This window comes from Nomascus leucogenys, chromosome 22a (genome assembly GCF_006542625.1).
Source record: "Nomascus leucogenys isolate Asia chromosome 22a, Asia_NLE_v1, whole genome shotgun sequence".
NCBI classification, from domain to species: domain Eukaryota; kingdom Metazoa; phylum Chordata; class Mammalia; order Primates; family Hylobatidae; genus Nomascus; species Nomascus leucogenys.
In genome coordinates, this window is record NC_044402.1 from 28,516,427 (window position 1) to 28,525,711 (window position 9,285).

Here is a 9,285-nt window from a genome sequence, read left to right on the forward strand (position 1 = left end):
AGGTCAGCTATATCCTCCCAGGAACTTTCCCCATCCCAGGGTGAAGTCAGGCCAACACAGGGTGAAGAGTTCGGAGGGCAGGGGCGGGGGAGGGGTGGGTGTTTTGCGCGGGACAAGGAGTTCTTTGTTGTTGCTGTTTTTCTTTGTGTCATTTCCAGAGAGATAGGAAGGAAAACATAGTAAACATTCTTCAATTCTGCACAAAAACTGAGAAGGTATTTTCTTCAGGAACCTCCCTGTGGGTCAAGGCTCTGCCATGGCGGGGAGGGTCGGGGGTAAGAAATATAAGACCCAATTCCCCGTGGAGGCGGGGATTCGGTGAAACCAATCCCTTGAATGTGGGATGGAACCAACATGCAACTCAATTTGCTTTGGCTCTCACTGTGCATTTGAGCTAAAGCAAGGGAAGCATTTCCCCTTCCCCTGGCTGAAAGCTCAGCTGACCCCAAGGCTCTTCTGGTCATGCTTAGGTATGCGCATTTTATGTCACGAAATCCAATATCGACTTAGAGATTTAAAGCAGCCAGCCAAAGATATTAAATGACCCTTGCATTTTTCTTCAAAGAGAAATCTTCTTCCTCCTGCCCTAGTTAAGGCCTTAGTTGGGGGCTGCCAGCTGCCAGGGACTGGGCATGGTGGGCTTTTGTCTAATCTCTCCTGAATACCCCTCTCCCCACTTGCTGGTTGCTTTCAGAGTCTAAGTGGAGGTGGCGGGTGAGGATGCAGGGAAGCGGATGGGGAGCAGGGCAATAGGGCAGTTTTTACTTGACTGTATGATTGCTAGCTCTCTGGGTGTGGCAGATGGTGAAAGCTCTTTCTGGAGGGTTCCCTGTGTTCTTCAGAAGTTCCCATCTCAGCCAGGCGCGGTGGCTCACGCCTATAATCCCAGCACTTTGGAAGGCAGAGGCAGGCAGATGACTGGAGCCCAGGAGTACTAGAAGAGCCTGAGCAACATGGCGAAACCTCATCTCTACCAAAATCACAAAAATTATCTGGGGGTGGTGGTGCATGCCTATAGTCCCAGCTACTTGGGAGGCTGAGGCAGGAGGATTGCTTGAACCCAGGAGATAGAGGTTGCAGTGAGCCGAGTTTGGGCCACTGGACTCCAGCTTGGGCAACAGAGTGAGACCCTGTCTTAAAAAAAAAAAAAAAAAAAAAAAGAAGTTCCCATCTCTAAGGTTCTCTCCTGAAGTTCCCTGTTCTGCACCTCTGTTTCAGGTATGGCTATGACTCCATCTTTAACCCCTAGAAATCCAGCATCCTCTTCCAACTTCTTCCTGCTGACATCCCTTTGCCCTTCTTGGAGGCCCTACAGGACTTAAAATGGCCCCCACCTTGGCCCTCTCTCCTGCCATGGTCCATCTGATCCACATCTCGCCCCTGGGAAGAACTCACGCAGCCCCTTCACTCGTCCTAATGCAGTCCCTCCTGGCACAGTCCCATGGGGGCCCACAGCTCCGAGTGGCTGCATGGAAGCCCCCATCACTAGGCTTGACTTGAAGGCAGTAGGGCCCCTAACTCCTTGGTGGGGTAGCTTACAGCATGGCTTTGCCCTCTCTGGAAGTTCCTATTTCCAAACTCTCCCCATTCTGCACACTCTATATTGTTGGTAGGCTGAGGGCCCTGAGTGCTGTGCAACTGGTTCCCCATTATTTCCTTTGTAAATACTACATATGGGAGTCTGTCTCACGTTCAGTTTGCTATCTGATATTGTGGTAGCCTGCTTCCACGATGGCCCCTCATTGTCCCCATCTCCTGGTATTCACATCATTGTGTCTCCTCCCTCCCTGAACAGGGTCGACTCTTGTAGCCACTTGCTATTGCAGAGCTGATGGCATGCATCTTCTGAGGCTAGGTCACTGTTGTGTGTTTAATGATGTCCCCCCAGAAGATATGTTGCAGCCCTAACCCCCAGGGCCTATAAATGTGACCTTTTCTGGAAATAGTCTTCGCAGTTGTAATCAAGAGTTGTTCTTGACTAGAGTGGGCCCTACATCCAATGACTGGTGTCCTCATAAGGAGAGAGAGACAGAGTAGACAGACACAAGGGAGAAGGCCATGTGAAGATGGAGGCAGAGATTGGAATGATACAGCCACAAGCCAAGAAACATCTGCAGCTGTCAGAAGCTAGAAGAGGCAAGGAATGATTTATTCTTTCCCACTTATTCTTTCAACAATGAGCACCTTCCATGTGCCACCGTTCTGACCCTGCTGACAACATGGTTTCAGACTTCTGGCCTCCAGAACTGTGAAAGAGTAAATTTCTGTTAAGTCATCTTGTTTGTGGTACTTTGTTACAGCAGCCCTGTGGATCTAATATAGTCATAAGAGACATTGTGACCTTCTCCCTGCTCTCTTGAACCACTCATTCTGGGAGAAGTCAGCTGCCATGTCATGAAGCTACTCAGGAAGGTGTATGGAGAGGTCCCCATGGCAAGGAACTGAGGCCTCCTGACAATAGCCAGCACCATCTTGCCAGCCATGTGAGCGTGCCGTCTTAGAAGCAGACTATACGGCCCCAGTCAAGCCTTCAGATGACTACATCCCTACTTGACATTTTGACTGTAACCTCATGAGAAACCCTAAGCCAGAACACCAGCTAAGACACTCCCCAATTCCTCATCAAGAGAAACTGAGATAATTATTGTTTTAAGCTACTAAATTTTGAGGTAATCTGTTATGTAGCAATAGATAACTAATGCTGATATCTGTCATATTGGAGCCTCAGTGTAACTTGGAACAGAAAGAGTTCCGTATTATAATTCTTAAACATTACTTGGAATGGTTAGGGGTCCCAGTGCTATTCTCTCTGGGGATATTTCCAGCAATGGGCCCCACAGCCATCTATAGTGAGTTACTATACTTACTCACTTACTCTTTCACCAGTGAGCGCCTTCCATGTGTCAGATGCTATATTAGAGACTGGGGCTATAGAAATGAACAGTCTTTTGGGAGGCCGAGGCAGGTGGATCACCTGAGGTCAAGAGTTTGAGACCAGTCTGACCAACACGGAGAAACCCCATCTCTACTAAAAAAAAAAAAAAAAAAAAATACAAAATTAGCTGGGTGTAGTGGTGCATGCCTGTAATCCCAGCTACTTGGGAGAGTAAGGCAGTAGAATCACTTGAACCTGGGAGGTGGAGGTTGTGGTAAGCCAAGATTACACCATTGCACTCCAGCCTGGGCAACAAGAGTGAAATTCCATCTCAAAAAAAGAGAAAAAAGAAATGAACAGCCCTGTTCTTCATCACTTAACCAGTGGTCATTATGGTCTCTGCTAGTAGAGCACTATGGGCAAGAAGGACAGCACTGCTTTGCAGAGAATGGAAAAGAAAGACATCATTGAGGCACTGAGAGGAGAAGTATTCAGTGGTATGAACCTGAAGAGACAAGAAGAGGACCAAGTTCAAGAGTCTGCAAGAACAGTGGGAGGTAGAGCTGGAACTAGAATCCAGACATCCCACTTCTAGTCTTGAATTTGTGCTTCCTGAACTACACAGAGGCTGGCTCATGGTACCAGGGTCTCTGAAGATACCTGGAGGCATGGTCTTGAATCCTGCTGGGATAACTACTCTTTGGATAATAATTTCTCTACGGAAAGGCAGGGTACAAAGCCTTGGAATCTTGTTTGTGCTCTGCCATCTTAGCTAAATAACTCCCTTTGGAGATCCTTTGAACCCTGATATATCAGCAAGCCCCTCTGAAACATCATAAGCCTCAGGGCAAGAAGGCTGGCCTTCTCCTCCATCTGAATCCTAGCCCTTCTTTTTTTGAGACGGAGTTTTGCTCTTGTTGCCCAGGCTGGAGTGCAATGGCGCGATCTTGGCTCACCACAACCTCTGCCTCCTGGGTTCAAGTGATTCTCCTGCCTCAGCCTCCCGAGTAGCTGGGATTACAGGCATGCAAAACCATGCCCTGCTAATTTTATATTTTAGGTAGAGACGGGGTTTCTCCATGTTGGTCAGGCTGGTCTTGAACTCTCGACCTCAGGTGATCCGCCCTCCTCTAGCCCTTCTTAGTAGTGGTGTTTTCAAAACAGGTTAGATCAGAATTTGACACCTACTGAAATCTCCAGGCTGGCTCCTACCAAGGTCAAATTGCCCATCTTGCCGATGAGAACGGCCTTCACTTCTTGAGCATCTACTCAGCAGCAAGTGATTTCTCTAATCTTCACAACACCCTCTCAAGGCAAGGGATCATGGGCCACACTTGGCAATCTAGGAAAGTGAAGTTCAAGAACAAGCTCCAGGACACACGGCTAGTGGCAGCGAGGCACAGAGCTGGGACTCCAACCCAGGCCTGTCTAGCCCTAAAATTCCTCCTATCCACCTCCTCCTTGCTGCCACAGAAGGTGACTCAGAGGTACTCAGTCTGGAGAATTCAAGCCAGTATCCCAGGAAGTGGAATTTTCTCTAGTGTTCTAGGAAGGAGGAATTACCATGGCATGGGGTGGGCCAGGTAGACACAAGAGGCAGTGAAGTTACATAAAGTGGTGATTAAAGAGAATGGAGTCTACTGTGATTTGGATATGGTTGTGTCCACCTAAACTCATGTTGAAATTTGACCCTCAGTGTGGTGGTGTTGGGAGGTGGGGCCTAGTGGGAGGTGTCTGGGTCATGGGGGCAGATCTCTCATGAATGGCTTGGTGCCATTCTCATAGTGGAGAGTGAGTTTTCACCCTGGCAAGACTGGATTCTTGTAGGAATGGATTTGTTCCTAAGACAGTGGGTTGTTATAAAGCCAGGATGCCCCTTGGGTTTTCCCTTCTTTGCAAGTGTCCACTCTCCCTTTGACCTTCCGTATGTTGTAGCCCTCACCAGAGGCTGAGCAGATGCTGAGGCCATGCTTCTTGATTTTCCCAGCCAACAGATCTGTAAGCTGAATAAACCTCTCTTCTTTATAAATTACCCAGTCTCAGGTATCCTGTTATGGCAACACAAAATGGACTAAAACAGGCGGGTGACAGATTGTCCAGGTTTGAATCATAGCTTCTCCTTGTTCACCACATCTCAGGTTCTTCATCTGAAAATTGGGGATAAGAACATGTACCTCCTTGGGTTTGGGGGAAGATTAAATGAGATAATGCATGTGAAATTCATGGCAAGAGTAAACTGCCCATTACATCTTTCTGCTATTAACATTGCTATTGACGTTACTTTCCCTCCATGGCCACTAGACTCTTGTATCAGGCCAATATTTGAAGAGAGACAAATTTAAACGAAATAGATGTAACTTGGAGGATGATGGAAGAGAAATCTGTGGCTTGACGATTGTTTTTCTTTTTTATTTTCTTTTTTTTTTTTCTTTTTTGTTTTTCTTTTGAAACAGTCTTGCACTGTTGCCCAGGCTGGAGTGCAGTAGCGTGATCTCGGCTCACTGCAACCTCTGCCCCTGGGGTTCAAGCGATTCTCCTTCCTCAGCCTCCCTAGTAGCTGGGATTACACGTGCCTGCCACCAAGCCCGGATAATTTTTTGTATTTTTATAGAGACAGGGTTTCACTATGTTGGCCAGGCTGGTCTCAAACTCCTGACCTCGTGATCCACCCACCTCGGCCTCCCAAAGTGCTGGGATTACAGGCGTGAGCCACCGCGCCTGACCTTGAAGTTGTTTTTCTAATTTTTTTTTTTCCAGCTGTAAGACAGCTCCCTGTGTAAGATGATGAGTGTGATTAATTGCAATCAGCTCCTCGCCATGTAATGAGGGAAGCTGGATGTCATCCTCTGGCTTTTGTCCAAGTTGATGCAGTTACCCATTGTGTCCACAGGATGTCGCTATCAATGACGCTTCGACTGAGTTACAGCCAAACCAGGATACTCAGGGACTTGGAACCTGTTACCAGACTTCCATTTAGTACAGACACAGCGCCAGGGGGCTGAGCATTCTTCAGCAACACCCTCTGGACCCCTTCTCTACACCATCATGCTGTATGAGCAGAAGGGTTGGGGACATGAAGGAGCAGCTCAGCTAAGGTGACCCAGATGGTTGGGCTCAGCGCTGGAAGAACATCGTGGTCTCCTGACTCCCCAATTCCTGCATCTGTCCCGCTTGTAAGAGGCTTGCCAAGAACAGGAGCTTTTGTTTGCAGGTCTCTAGGGATGGCCACCGCAGGGAGTGTGATTTGAAGATGGGGTCGGGGTGACATTACAGTCCCCCTTTAGGCTCTGCTGGGTTGCAGGCCAGCTCTCCGGGCTGCCTTTCTGGTGGCTATTTTAAAGGCAGATAGGATGAAATTAGCAACTTTTATCATTAAACTAGCAAAGGCTCAGGAGGGGCAGCCCCCTTCTGGGAATGTGCCTAGCTCCTGCTCCAGAATGGAGGAGTCTCTGTGGCTGTAGGGGAGCTGGCCTTCTATGGAGTCTGAGCAATGTACTGCACAGGGAGGAGAAGACGCTGCCAGAAGATACCAGTGTCTCTATCCAGAGATGTTTCCAGGACACCACGTTAAGCAGCAGAGACACTAGAAGCCAAGGCCCATATGGTCTGGTGTGGATGTGTGCCTCCTGTGCCTCAGTGGCATCATCTGTACCATGGGAGGTGTGTAATGAGGGGTGCGATCACGTCTGTGAGGGCACATACATAGTAGATGCCCAGGAAGTGCCAGACCCCATCTCCTTCCCAGTTTCTTTAGAGCCTTCTGGAAGGCATGGCATAGCCCAGTCCTGAGGCACTGCTTTTTCTTTCATGGATGATCAGGAGCTTCTGTGATTTCTTCCCCCTCACTCTTCATTTTGCCAAGATGTTGCCCATAGTAACCTCAGCAGTGGAGCGAGGATTCTGTACTGTTCCACTGCCCTGGGGCTGCACATCCACGTGAGCGAGGCTGACCCGTCCCAGAGCACTTTGCCCTCGGAAGGCAGCGTCGCCTGCAGGAGCAGTGCCATGGACAGCTCTGGCGTGTCCTCCAGGGCCCTGGCATGGTCAGTGAGAAGAGGCCCCTGGGGCGTGGGCTTCTCCCATCAGTCAGGTTCAGAAGGCTTCCTGGGGTGGGTAGAGACGCTCCCTACCCAACCGAGTTATTGAAATGACAGGAGGGGGAAGGGAAGGTCTGGGCATGTGGCACTGTGATTTTTTTTTTCTTTCTTTCTTTCTTTTTTGGAGACTCATTGGGGTAGAAATGAGGACAGGAAGAAGTACAATCCGTCTGGGATTGGTTTATTTTTATTGCTTTTTAAAATCATGTGACTAATTGGTGTTCATTGAAAAAGGGAAAACAAAAATAAGACAAGAGAAGACAGCAAAAATAATCTGTTAACATCTTGGCAAATATCCTTTTTCTCTGCATAGAAACAGAGAATACTTTTGTTTCACTTATAAAATGTTTCTTACTGTACACAGCTTTATAACCTGCTTTTTTCTTAATGGGACCATATACTAGGACATGTTTTCAGGCCAACAGATAAATATACTTCACTTGCATTGATGCTATTGGCTCAGTGGTGTTCTGGTGGTTGGTAATTTACCCTGTCATTCTGTCTCCCTTTACTCAGTGGCAAAAATGACCTGGGCACCTGCACCTGGGCCTGGGCTGGACATTGGTCCTTGGCAGATGGGGAAGGTTGGTGACCAGCAAGGCACAGAATAAGGACACACGGTCCCAGCAGACCCTTGGGATGACCTTGACCACTTGGACCTTGGAGAGAGAGCGGGGAGGAGAAGAACAGAGGGCAAAGCCACATGGAAGGGAGGGTGCGGATGGCTGGTGGCTGGAACTCCTGGAGGCTGAGCAGTGGGGGTTGCAGGGGAGAACTGGCTCCTTCTAGACAGGGGATTATCGTGGTTAGGGTTCTGGGGTGAGATTTTATCTGGGCTCTGTCACCTACTAGCTGGGGAACAAATAATTGAGCCTTGGATCGTCACCTATAAAACTAATAATAGCTACTAATCAGATTGATATAAGTGCCAGGATTAAATGAGACTACAAGCTATAAAAAGTGCTATGTGGCAGCTGCCTTTAAACTTATTCTTACCATTGGCTTTGTTATTGTTTTTGCTGCATTTCCAGGTAACACAGAAGGGCTTCTCTCTTCCCTAGTCCATCCCTCTTCCTCATTTTTGTCACATTCCTGCTTCTCCTCTTTCTCTTCCTTTTCAACCCTGTAAGAGCCTTGGCTTCGGGAGCAGTGGCAGGAGGGAGGGAAGAGGAGGCTGCAGCCGCTACAGCCTCATGCCACATGGGGGCAGCAAGGCCCTCTGAAATGTGGGCCTGCCTCTCCCACTGCGCTTTCTGGCAGGTTGCAATGGCCCAGAAGAAAGAAATCCATACCCACCTGGGCCCAGGTAGGGGGGCACTGCCCAGAGGGGTCCCACGGTCCCCAGGCTGGGTCAGCCAGGCCCTGGCAGCCAGAGTGGGTGACTGTTACGACAGGTCCCAGGAAGGCAGGGTGCCCCAGAGTGGGCCCGGGTCTGCTAAAGAGGGAGTTGGAGAATCTGGAGAAGGGTGGGAAGGAGGTGTGAGAGTCCTCCGGGAACCTACAAGCCTCCAGGTGCCATGAGAGATGGTCCTGGAAAATTGGCCAGCCGAACTTGGTCTTTGGGACAACCCAGAAGAGAGAATTGAGTGGGAGTCAGTATAGCACAGTGGCTCAGCGCATGGGCTCTGGGGGCTGGCTGGACCTGGCATCCACTAGCGGCTCTGGTGCTTACCAGCTGTGTGGCCTGGATCAATTCACTTAACCTCTCTGAGCCTCCATTTCCTCACCTGTAAATAATAGTGGTACCTACCTCATAGAGTTTGTGAAAACTAAGTAAGGTAATAGACACAGAGCACTTGGCACACTGCCCAATCCATGGCAGCTTAGTTATTTTTATCATTATCAGGTAAGTTGGCCTGAGGAGCTGGGAGACAGTTGTGTATAGAAAATGAATGTGCTGGCCGTGCACATGCATGGTGGCTCAAGCCTATAATCCTAGCACCTTGGGAGGCAAGGTGAGAGGACTGCTTGAGGCCAGGAGTTCGAGACCGGCCTGGGCAACATGGTGAGAGCCCTGTCTTTACAAAAAATACAAAAATTAGCTAGGTGTGATAGTGGCGCAACTGTGGTCCCAGATACATGGGAGTCTGAGGCAGGAGGATTGCTTGAGCGTAGGCGGTCAAGGCTGCAGTGAGCCACGATGGCACTACTGCACTCTAGCCTGAGTGATAGAGCAAAATCCTGTCTTTTAAAAAAAAAAAACAAAAAGGCCAGGTGTGGGGGCTCACACCTGTAATTCCAGCACTTTGGGAGGCCAAGGCGGGCGGATCACCTGAGGTCGGGAGTTCGAGACCAGCCTGGCCAGCATGGTGA

The 9,285-nt window shown here is 49.1% G+C and overlaps 1 long non-coding RNA gene across 1 annotated transcript; it reads left to right on the forward strand.

Moving 5' to 3' along the window:
• Window positions 1-383: 383 nt before the first annotated feature.
• Window positions 384-7,595, forward strand: LOC101177322. The gene is made up of 3 exons (XR_001113704.2): window positions 384-470; window positions 4,811-4,873; window positions 5,766-7,595. It is a non-coding gene; the product is annotated as an uncharacterized LOC101177322 (long non-coding RNA).
• Window positions 7,596-9,285: the final 1,690 nt, after the last annotated feature.